Below are 12819 nucleotides of genomic sequence, written 5' to 3'. Positions count from 1 at the left end.
AATCACCCAATCCATGTTCCATCCTGTAGTTCTCAGACCTGTGTGTTCTAGCTACTTGGACACAAGCCGTACATCAGATGTTGGGTGAATTTATATACAGTGGTGCCTGGAGAACCCAAATGAGCATCACCCAATGCTCAGCTCTGCGCTTTCTCACCAGCAGGGACGGTGCCAGGTACATCAATTAGTGCTTTACGTGGGAGCGCACACTCGGAATGCCCTTGACACTGGCCTCCTAAGAACCACACCAGTGTGCTGTGTCCGTCACCTTTCTTGGCTTTAAGTCTCAGTGTCGGCCATGTGTCAGTCCCCAAGGGCATCTGTAGTGTTTCCCATTTCCTGCTCACCAGGTACAATGGACATGATGTATTTACCACGGTACCCAGTATAATACCCTGTACGTTGGCAAAAAGATTTAGGTCTTTGCTGTCCATATTGCAGTGGAGAGAGGGCCAGATGCCCCAAGTAGAGTGCTGCTCTTCTGCGGAAGTCAGCTCTCCTGAACTTTGCTCATTCACACAGGTGTAAAGAAGAAGAATGAACTTGACAGACAGGTGTCACAGCAAGGGCTGTGTCAGCAACTGTCCTGAATTGTTCTGCTGGAAGTTCTGTGTCTGGTGTAGCGGCTCCGGTGGGGACACTACTTCATTCCTTTTTTGGATGTGTGCTCTCATCTGCCCTCTGCGTACAGAGATGAGGATAGTGAGGGTATAAAGAGAACCCCAATTCTGTGTCCTCTACACCCATGTTTTCCAGCCTTTTTTTTTTTTTTTTAATCTCACAGCACACTTGAACCTATATAAACTTCTGTGGCACACTTAAATTATGTTGATCAAAAAAAAGAGTAAAAAAAGAGAATTTATCTACTGTGCTTTGAACTTCTTTCAAAAGTGATTTAATTAATGATCTTTAACAATGTATGCGGCACACCTAAGATCACGGCGCAGCAGTTGAAGTCACTGCCTTAGATAAACCTGCTGAGTCCCTCTGGATTTCATAGCTTCAGGCTGATGCCTGGCTGATGTGGGCATGTCATTTTCTTGTCTCCAAGATTTTCCAAAGTGGTTTTTAAAAGCCAACCAACTTCATGACCCGTATGATTACCAATCCCCCTTATCATTCACCCTGCAGATGCTGTGTAACCTACTGTTTCCTCATCCCAACTCACCCCACGCGACAGTGTCAGTCTTGTGATACTGGTGGTGCTGGTGGTTACACCAGCCCAATAGATTCCTTGCTATCATTTTTAAAAGCCAATCTTCAGGCTCTGAACTCTTCCCCCAAAGGAATAGCCAGGCCACAGATGTGCTGACAATGATTTGGAATGCCAGCCCAGCCAAAAGGGCTAGTGGACAGGAAGAACAAAAACAGAAACAAGGAAAATCTTTTTTGAAAAAAAGGTCTGTTATTGACTTGACGATTGCTATCAGCAAGTGGAGCGTGTCCCACAAGATTCCTAAGCAGCCCGTGAGATGTCTTAGACTTGTCACCAGGGAGATGAGCGGAGGGACAGCTCACTGCTGCCTCAGTCTGCCACTGACCAAGGGCGGCCACCTTTCCAGATTGCACACACCTGAGAGCCGGGTGTATTTCTGCAGCCATCTCTTGTGGGAGCGTTGCAGAAGCCCCTGCACCAGTTTTCAAGGGGTATTTACTTAGTGTGGGGCCATAGCTAGGTGGGGACTACCAATTTTCTCCCACAAAAAAGTGATCAAAGCTTTAATGTCATCAGCTACCCTAGGTAAGCGCTGGAGCCCAGAGGGCTTGGGGAGGGATGTGAGAGGCCTTGAGTGCAGGACCCAGGGCCCAGGCAGTGCCAGGCACATCCAGACCTGGCCTGGCTGATGCCAATTTCTTTTTTTTTTTTTTTTTTGAGACAGGAGCCTCAAGCTGTCCCCCTGGGTAGAGTGCCATGGCATTACAGCTCACAGCAACCTCCAACTCCTGGGCTCAAGCGAATCTCCTGCCTCCGCCTCCCAAGTAGCTGGGACCACAGGCGCCCGCCACAACGCCCGGCTATTTTTTGGTTGCAGCCATCATTGTTGTTTGGCAGGTCCGGGCTGGGGATTTGAACCCGCCACCTTAGGTGTATGTGGCTGGCGCCTTAGCCGGTTGAGCTATAGGCGCCGAGCCCTGATGCCAATTTCTAAGAAGCTGAGAATCTTAAACATTGGAATCTCAGGGAAGATTTAAAAGTAGGATATTTTAAAACCTAAAAAACTAAAAGCTGTTTCCCTTTTCTACCTAGTCTGTATTTTGATTCCATGAATCACAGTAAAATAAAAATTGCAAACAGCCAAGTGAGAGAAACCAGGTTCAAGGGTTATTATTAGAAACATTCCATGAAAACATTGATCACATCACTTATCTCCATAAGAAAGACTGGGTTCTACAGGAGTCCAAACAGCACTGGACCCCAGAGCTTTGCCGGCTCTCTTGGCCTGAGGACCCATTTAGAGAGGATTTTCACTCCACCCACAGCCTAATTCCTGTAAGATTCCTGGACAGCTCTTCCAGGAAAGTTGGGGAGGAGGGCACTGCAGTAACAAAGTGTGCAGGGTCTTTTAGTTACCTTCTTAGGGACCAAATTTTTAGACCCAAGCTGAAGTTCAATCATATATATATACATATATTATACATATATAATTATTTTGGTTTTGGGCTTTTTTTTTTAGAGACAGAGTGTCACTTTATCACCCTTGGTAGAGTGCTGTGGTGTCACAGCTCACAGCAACCTCCAACTCTTTCACTTAGGCGATCTTCCTGCTTTAGCCTCCTGAGTAGCTGGGACTAATGGCGCTCACTGCAATGACTGGCTATTTTTTTGCTGTTGTTGTTGCAGTTTGGCCGGGGTTCAGTTTGAACCTGCCACCTTCAGTATATGGGGTCGGTGCCCTACCCACTGAGCCATAGGCGCCACCCTGTTTTGTTTGTTTTGTTTTGTTTTTTTGAGACACAGTCTCATTCTGTCACCCTGGGTAGAGTGCTGTGGTGTCATCACAGCTCTCAGCAACCTCAAACTCTTGGGCTCAAGTGATCCTCTTGCCTCAGCCTCCCGAGTATCTGGGGCCACAGGTACCTGGCTAGTTTTTCTATTTTTAGTAGAGACGGGGGTCTCACTCATGCTCAGACTGGTCTCAAATTACTGAGCTCAAGCAATCAACCTGCCTTGGCCCCTCAGAGTACTGGGATTACAGACGTGAGTCACCAAGCCCAGCCACAATCATAATTTTCTTTCATGTGCACCTCAGAGCACAAATGATTAGGTCTCTCTCAAATTTATTTATAACACATATATGTTCAAACATGTTGATTTTTCTACCATGTTCATAGACCACCTGTTCATTATGTGTAATTAATTAATATTTAATAGAAACTAACCAGCAGAACTCTGAACCAAGGCCACAGGCCTATGTATGTAAAGATGAGCTGTCTACCTCTTAGATGGGAGTGGGCAGCCTTGCCGTAGACACTCACAGTCTATTACCACCATGATCTTCCTTGGAGAGCAAAAATCCTTTACATAGAGTCTGGGGCCCTGGACCTATGTGGGAGGTTTCCTCAAATGGGCATCCATGATGCAGGAGAACAGGCCTTGGAAGAGAAGCTAAGGGTTTGAGCACAGCTGAGATCAGCAAACTCGTTACCCACAGGGGAGATCAAGCCACCAAACCCTGACAGCAGGCACTGGAGAATCACAAAGAAGGAACCTGGAGCTCATGGTCAAACTTCTCACTTGCCAAAGTTTCAGCCTTCACAGCCACGGTCAAGGCAGCCACGGCCATCGTATCTCAGCCACATTCACCGGTGTCTCTGGCTCCTGTCTCCACAAAACCAGATATTTAAAGGGAGGGAGGACTTGGAAGCCTAATACCAGGTCTGCAAAAAATACACATTTTAAGAGATCTTGTTAGAAGCAAAATCAATCCTTCCCAAAAGGATACAAATTGCAGGCAAAACAGATATGCATAGCGTGTCTGGGGTCTGGGTACACCTGACCAATGATGGTGCCTTCAATTCAACTCCACACAGTAACACATAGATAACATCTCTTAAAATGTGCACATTGTTAGCACCCTCTGGATATCAAAGACATATAGACAAATGAAGTCGACAAAAACGGTCACCAGAAGGGAAGCAGAATTGGGGAAGTGGAGGAAAGACATGGAACATAAATTCTCCCTTTCACGCTATACTCTCAGTTTTTACTTAAATTGTGCTTCATTTTTAGCTATTTTTCCTAACCACAGGCTAATAATTTAAAACTTTTAATTAAATGGTTGAAAAAGCAGTGAATTACAGCCAGGCAAGGGACCTTACACCTATAATCCCAGCACTTTGGGAGGATTCCTTGAAGCCTGGAGTTTAAGAGCAATCTGGGTAACACAGCAAGCCCCCATCTCTGCAAAAGTTATAAAAACCAGGTGGGTGTAGTGCTACATGCCTGTAGTCTGAGCTCTTCAACGGGCTGAGGCAGGAGGATCTCTTGAACCCAAGGAGTTAAAAGCTGCAATGAGCTACAATCACTCCACGGCACTCCAACCTAGCAACCCAGTGAAGCTCTGTCTCAAGAAAAAAAATATAGGTTCAGCACCCATTGCTCAGTGGTTGAGCACCAGTCACATGCACTGGGACTGATGGGCTCAAACTAGGCCCAGGCCTGCTAAACAACAATGACCACAACAATAGAAAAAAAAAGCTGGGCATTGTGGCAGGTGCCTATAGTCCCAGCTACTTGGGAGGCTGAGGCAAGAGAATCACTTAAGTCCAAGAGTTAAAGGTTGCTGTGAGCTATGATGCCAGGGCACTCTATTGAGGACAAAATAGTGAGACTCTGTCTCAAAAAAAGAAAGAAAAGAAAAGAAAAAAAATACATATGACCAATGAACATAGAAAATGTTATCAACATGACATCACTAGCTACATGTAAATTTAAGTAGAAACAATCATGAATCAGTGAGGATGTCACATAAACTTCCAAATTCTCCTCACGGGCTTTACTTACCTCCCGACAGTCGACTCTGAACCTTCATTGACAAGCTGGGACACTAAGGGCTGGGGGTGGGCAAGGAGGCTATATTTTCACTTTTCCAGGAAGACCATTTTAAGAGTTTCTTTCTTTCTTTCTTTCTTTTTTTTTTTTAGTTCTCCCAAGAGTTTATCTTTCATTCTAAAACCACTCTTTTCCTTGTAACTTCATAGCACTATACATATGTATATACACACACATATATATTTTTTTCTTTTTTTCCTTTATTTTTATTTTTCTATTTTTTCTGAAGGTGGGGAGAAAAAGAGAGTGTGAATCCTGTGCCTTAAAAAGTGAGAGGCAGAAGTCATCATGCTTCATGGATTATCACATGAATGCATAGGCTTTGAATCAGGCTCTATCTCTGGGAAACGGTGGCCTCTTTTCTTCTCTCCACTGTAAAATACAACTTAGAAAAGTAATTTACGTCCTGCTTAAAATTCCACTCGTGTTGACAGCATACAGGACGGTGAGCAGGAGAGGCCTCTGGGCACCCTCGCCCGAAGGCAGGACCATATTACTGTGGTGACAGTTCTTATATGTGGACTATTGCTCAGAGCAAGGCGGGTTTACAAAGGCCCAAAGACTTCATGTGGAATGTGTGCATCTGTCTATCAGATCTCATGCCAGCAGGGAATAAACAAGAGAAATAGATCAGTTAATAAGACAAAAATGTCAAGAGGAGACAGGCATTGCAGAAATCACAGCCGCTGAGGAGGTCATAGCAATATGTGTGCAGCTTCTCAGATGACAGGAGAGGAGAGGTTTCTGTGGATAACACTAATAGCATTTCCACACTGATTCCCTTCCGTTTGCATCTTTAAGTATGTGCAATGTTAAACAGAACCAGTGCCTGGAAAATAAAGAATACCTGAAAATAAAACTTAGAGATCCAAGTTTTACAAGCAGGAAGATTTGACCGGACACAGTGGCTCACACCTGTAATCCTAGTACTCTGGGAGGCAAGGCAGGTGCCTTGAGCTCAGGAGTTTGAGACCAGCCTCAGCAAGAGCAAGACCCCATCTCTACGAGAAACAGAAAAACTGGCCTGGCGTGGGAGTGCAGGCCTGTAGCTACTTGGGAGGCTGAGGCAAGAGGATTGGTTGAACTCAAGAGTTTTGAGGTTTCTATGAGCTTTGATGCCATGTCACTCTACCCAGGGTGACAGTGTGAGACTCTGTCTCAATAAAAAGGAGGGAGGATAGGACTCAAGAGGTCTAGAAAGAGAAGGTGCAGGAAGCAGCTGCTCCCTCTTAGCTGAGAGATGGTGAACACAGGACCAGTTTAAAGAACACCAATACAGACTGAATTGTTCCCCCCAAATTCCAATGTTGAGGCCCAGTCCCCAATGTGACTGTATTGGAGACAGGGCCACTGTGGAGATAACTAAGGTCACATGAGGCCACAAGGATGAGCCTCTGAGCTGTTAGAATTAATGTCCTTAAAACAAGAGACAGCAGAGCCCACCGGCACTTTCCCACCTGCGCCATCCCCCCCATCCAAGTGCATGGGGAGGAGGCCCTGTGAGCACACAGACAGACGTGGCCCTTGAGACCCACAGGGAGAGCCCATACCAGACACAGGTTCTACTGACCACTTGAGTTTCTAGAACTGTGAGAAAATAATTTTTTTTGTTGCTTAAGCTGTCCAGTCTATGGTGTTGTCATAGCAGCCTGAGCAAAGGAATGCAGCCTCCCAGAGCAGAGATCCCAGCATCTTGGGAGAGACTGGGGCTATGAGCTCACACCACCCCCAGAGGGAGGACACCAGGCCTGGTCCAGAGGTACAGCCCACCAGGTAACAGGAAAATGTGACAGAAAGTGCCAACCCAGAGGAGGAGCCCAGTGGGCTGTGTCAAGCCTTACAGGAGAAAGTGGGCGGCCAAAGAGGTCTCCAGAAAGCGCTAAAGAGAATGTCACCAGGCCTCCCAAATCCATCCCCCTGTACCAAAAACGCACACCAAGGAATAAAGAAGAATCCCTCCTTCCTCTTGTCAAGGCCACACAGGACTCACTTAATGTCCTCTACTGACAAAGCTTCACATTGAATGAGCTGGCAAAGGTGAGTGATTATCAGGTTTCATGTCCAACATCAGAGAGCAGGGCCTGATAACTGACGGGGACAGATGAGGCAGAGTGAGAGGATTGGTTGTGGTGAGACCCACAACTCACAGGCCTGGAAGGAGGTGGTGGAAACTTGCTACTCAGGTCAGCTGGTTAAGGGGCCATAAAGCCACAGTCGGGAACATGGGGCCCCCAGAAGGACACGATCAAGTGGCTCTGTCCTACAACTGTCTGATTCTCTGCCTGTGACACTCTGGAAGCACAAGGCCGAGAGGCTAGGTTGACACCATCTGCGTGCACTTTTAGCCTGGATTCACTGGGGGAAGATTCCAGAAGGAGGGGACCAGAGAAGGGAGACGTGGAGAGAAGGAAGCCAGCAAAGGTGCCTTATGGAGCAGTGAAAACTGTGAGCAAGTGGAGTTTCCACACAAACTCTGCAAGACAAAGGGCCCACGGCCTCCACGCTCAGGACTGGGCTGCTCATGTTTCCATGGCTCGTGAGTTAAAATCGCCCCCCTAAAAAATAAAGTGACGTTTCCCCACAAGCAAAAATATAACGTTCTGTGTGTGTGTGTGTGTGTGTGTATAGTTTCTATATCTCTACATATCTGTAGATACACACCCAAACACACAAACATTGTATAATAAGCTATGAATGAGGGAATGGTTAAAAAGCTGGAAAAAGTTAACATGAAAGCGTGGTGGGGACAGGCTAGCAATAAGGTTTTGTGACATTCTTAAACATTGAAATTAAGGATAGAAACATTTATTAATTTTAGACCCATAAAATACACGATTAAATCTTTTTTAAAAAGGAACCAAATGCAAGTTTTATTTATATTGTCTAATATGGAATAAGGCTTAAGTTATTTTATGCTGTTAGAAGTTAACAAAAAACCCAGTTCACCAGTACAACACATTTGTTTGAAACATGCATAAATTCAGGATAAATTGAGCTTGTTAACATATGTGGTACTGTTTTTAGTGGGGTGAGAATAGTTGAAATCTACTTTCTCTATGATTTTCTCTGTTATTAACTATGAACGTATCGTTTCTACTTAATTGAAGTTTTCTGCCCTTTAACCAACGTCTCCTCAACCTGCCCCCTCCCCCATGGTACCACGAAAGCTCCCTTCTGTTCTCCACTCCTATGAGGCCACCAGGTCTGGAGTCCCCACACGAGGTCACCAGGCATCTTTCTGTCCTGGCTGATTCCACTAACATGACGTCCTCCAGGCTCATCCGTGTTGTCACAGTGACAGGATTTCCTTCCCTTTCAAAGCTGAAGAGTTTTCCATTGTGTGCAAACCATGCAGTCTCTATCCATCCACCCCTGATGGACAACCCGGTGGACTCCACATCTTGGCTACTGTGAACAGCGCTGCCATGAATGTAGGCGTGATGATGACGTCATGAACGTGGTGTGGCATGACGTCACAAACGTGGGCGTGCCAATGATGTCATGGACATGGGTGTGTGGGTGACGTCTTCAGCATTCTCGTTTTATTTCCTCTGAGTGCAGACCCAGTAATGGCCTTGCTGGATCACTTGCTAATTCTGTTTTTAATTTTTGCAGGGACCTCTGTCCTGTTTTCCACAGTGGCTGTGCTGATTGCTGTTTCCGCCGACAGTCTACAAGGGCTCCCTCTCCTTCACAGCCTTGCTAACACCTGTTATCTCTAGCGTTTTGATGACGAGCCTTCTCACAGGTGTTAGGTTGTGGTTTTAATTGCATTTCCCTGTTGATTAGTGATGTTGAGCGTCTTTTCATGTTCCTGTTGGTCACTGTATGTCTGCTTTTGAGAAATGTCTGTTCAGATCCTTTGCCCAGTTTTTTTTTTTTTTTTTTTTGAGACAGAGCCTCAAGCTGTCCCCCTGGGTAGAGTGCCGTGGCATTACAGCTCACAGCAACCTCCTACTCCTGGGCTCAAGCGAGTCTCCTGCCTCCGCCTCCCAAGTAGCTGGGACCACCGGCGCCCGCCACAACGCCCGGCTATTTTTTGGTTGCAGCTGTCATTGTTGTTTGGCCGGTCCAGGCTGGGGATTCGAACCCGCCACCTTAGGTGTATGTGGCTGGTGCCTTAGCCAGTTGAGCTATAGGCGCCGAGCCCTTTGCCCAGTTTTTAATCACGCGGTTTATTTTCTTACCATTGAGTCCTTTGTGCATTTTGGAAGTTATCCACTTACCAGATGTGTGGTCTGTGAGTATCTTCTCCCTCTTCATGCGGTTTCTCTTCATCATGTGTAGAAGCTTTTAGTTCAATACGACCCCACTGGTCTGTTTCTGCTTCTGCTGGCTCACTTCCAGGTTCATATTCTTCCCTACATTTTCTTCAAGAAGTTGTAAAGTCCCAGGTATTAGATTTAAGTCTTTAACTCATTTTAATAGATTTTTGCACATGGTTTGAGATAAGGGTTTAACTTCATTCTTTTGTGTGTGGATATCCAGTCTTCCGAAACCATTTATTGAAGAGGTTTTTTTTCCCCCAATGAGTGTTCTTGGCACTTTGTTAGAATAGCTTGACATTAAATGCATGACTTTATTTCTGAACTTTCCGTTCTGCTCCAGTGGTCTATGTGTCTGTCTCTATGCCAGTACCAAACTTTATTTTTGAACTTTCTGTTCTATTCCAATGATTTTTGTGCCAGTTTTTATGGCAGTGCCATGCGGTTTTGGTCACTATAGGTCTGTAGTATATTTTGAAGTCAGATAGCGTGATACCTCTGGCTTGGTTCTTTTGGCTCAAGATAGTTTTGGTTACTTGGGTCCTTTTGTAGGTTCACTATGTATTTCAAAATTTTTTTTTGATTTTATAAAAACAATTATTCAAAAATAACAACAGAATTCATAGGTTCCCCTTGATAAAGGGAAATAGAATAAGTGGAATCGTGCTGACTTGCTCAGCCTTCATTTATTAATTTTTATTTTTCATTGTTGTGTAAATCTTGACAGGTAAAAATTAAAAAGGGAGTGTTTCCCAGGAACTGTTCATTTCAAACCTATTTCCCTTTTTGGTAGGGGCTGCTTGGACCAGTGAAGACCACAGTGAGGGTTCTTAGCTATCCCATCCATACAGTGGGGCACCAAGAGTGATATGATTGGAAAATGGAGATCAACGTGATGAACTACCTCAGGAAAGCAAGCTGGATCTTACTCTGTCTATTTCCCATCAACGGAGTATAAATTGACTTCTGCCATTGACCTTGGATGAGCCAGACGTTCAGGGGAATAGGAGCTTGGAAGCTGATGTGCTTCTAACCCTTCTCACTGACCACTGGCAGAAAACAATGTAGAAAAGCATCACACCCTGTCCAAGGAAGGAGCCAGGTCCGCTGTGGGTATTTATCACCCATCACCTGGGGAAATTGATTATTGGACATTTGGATGAATGACAATGACCTGACATTCACATATCCTACCCAGCATGTCCTGAGACTTAGAATTGTTGGCATAGTTGGGTTTCTTTTGCTTCTTTTAGGAAACTTTTAACAGTAGGCTTGTGAGGAATGAAAACAAGGAATAAAGTAGATAGGTTTCTTTTTGTGAAGGAATTTTTCTCCAGTAGATGCATGCACCAGCCTCACTTCTGCAGGCTCAATAATCTTTGATGAATGAGGCACACAAAGCCATTTTGTTGTACAGTAAGATGAATTATTTGAACTTGAGGCCTGTTTCTCTGTGTAAGTTGTTGTAAACCAGGCACCACATGTCCCATAAGGGGTGATACATAGATGTGTCCCCTTTGCTGTTCGGCACAGGCTGGAACCATTCTCCCCACTGCAGGGAGCTCAGTGGCAAGTTCACCTCTGGAATCTCAGCAGAGACACTGTGTCTCCTGTGGCTGCAGCCAGTGCCCAGCAAGTCCGTACACTCCTCAGGGGTTTCACCTGTTCATGGATAGCAGTATCCTGAGCTGTGCACCATCAAGTTGCATGTAAATCAGAGAGCTGGCATCTCTCTTGTGCCCCAGCAGGTCTGCAGCAGCCAACCTTACAAATTGTGTCTTATCAGCCAGAACATAAATCAATACCGGGACTCCCAAAGCTGCTGTGGCTTCTCTCCCTCCCTGTGGGAAGGAAGGCCATCCATGACTGCCTGGGACAGATACCACTCTCTTCACACCATGACGTCTCTTCATCCTATTTTTGTTTTGAATAGGTGATAAATTTGAATCATCAAATTAAATGTTATCTTTTTTTTAAATTTAAGATTGACATGAGAGTACAAGTGTTTAGGTTACACTGTGTTCAATTCTAAGGTAAAGTTCAAGTTCAAGTTGTAGTTGAGCCCTTCACCTGGGGGTGCTGAACACCCCCACACTGTGCACATTAGGGGACACCCCACCAATTGCCCTCCCTCCCTCTCCCCTCCCTTCACTAGACCTAATTTGTGTTTTTCTCTCTTGTGGGCATGTAATTGTTTATATATTGTTTCCCTATTAGTAATGAGTACACTGCATACTTGTTTTTCCATTCTTGAGATACTTTACTAAGAAGAATGTGTTTCAGCTCCATCCAGGTAAACACAAAAGGTATAAAGTTTCCATCTTTACTTATGGCTACATAGTACTCCATGGTATACATATGCATCCATTCACTGGCTGATGGGCACTGGGTGGAGGTTACATCTTGGCGATTGTGAATTCAGCTGCAATGAACAGTCTAGAGCAAATGTCCTTGTGGAAGAATGATTTTTTTTTCTTCTGGGTAGATGCCTAGCAATGGAGTTTTTTGAGGATTATCTATACCTCTATTTCTAATTCAGAGAAAACTTAAATCCATGGACAAAAGTAACACCCACAAGTGGCGTATGGTCCTAGATTAGAAGAAAATAAGATAGAGGGTTTGGGGTAACTTTCAAGGCAATAACTACATAGAGCTCCTGATTTTTTAATTTTCTGAGAATCTGAGAAAGGGTGAGTAGGGTAGCTGGGTTGTGAACAAGAAAGGTTTGAAGTCCTGGAGTTCTGAGGAGTTTGGGCAGCCAGTGACTACACTGGAACTAAGAGTGTTTGGTCAGGAGAGGGTCCCTCTAACCTGAGGTGTCCAACCAGGGCTCTGGTCCCAGAGGGGACACTGAGTCTCCCTGGAGAAAATCCAGAAGTGCTGTATCCAGAATAAAGGGGACGTTTTTAAAAGTACAAGCCCCTTACAGACAAAAATGGCTCTCCTTGAGTTCCTAGGATGTCCAGCATTGAGGGACTTCCCACATAGCAGCCAAGAACGATGCTAGGAGGCTCAGACCCTGCAAGTCACTCTCCAGCACCCATCTCTGCTCCACCAACAGCAAGCTCAGGAAGTTCTTTAAAAGGTTAAGGCAAATCTTGTCAATGGATGTTACAGTTTGTGGGAGGAGATACAATAAATAATAGTTATAAAACCAAGAGACTGTGTGATTAAGCACAAGTAGACATGGGGTGGGAGGAAAGGGTCAAGGGCTCCAGGAGTGGACAGTCCATGTGAAGGAAGCACAGGCCACTCAGAGGCGGGGATACCTGAGGGGACAGGTCTGGGGTCACACAGAAGTGGGGACACCCAAGAGGACAGGTCTGGGGCCACTCAGAGGTGGGGACACCCAAGAGGACAGGTCTGGGGCCACTCAGAGGTGGGGACACCCAAGGGGACAGGTCTGGGGTCACACAGAAGTGGGGACACCCAAGAGGACAGGTCTGGGGCCACTCAGAGGTGGGGACACCTAAGGGGACAGGTCTGGGGCCACACAGAGGC

Source organism: Otolemur garnettii, unplaced genomic scaffold (assembly GCF_000181295.1).
Source record: "Otolemur garnettii isolate 467f Iridium unplaced genomic scaffold, OtoGar3 scaffold00135, whole genome shotgun sequence".
Taxonomy (NCBI): domain Eukaryota; kingdom Metazoa; phylum Chordata; class Mammalia; order Primates; family Galagidae; genus Otolemur; species Otolemur garnettii.
Note: the sequence above shows the minus strand (reverse complement) of the source record.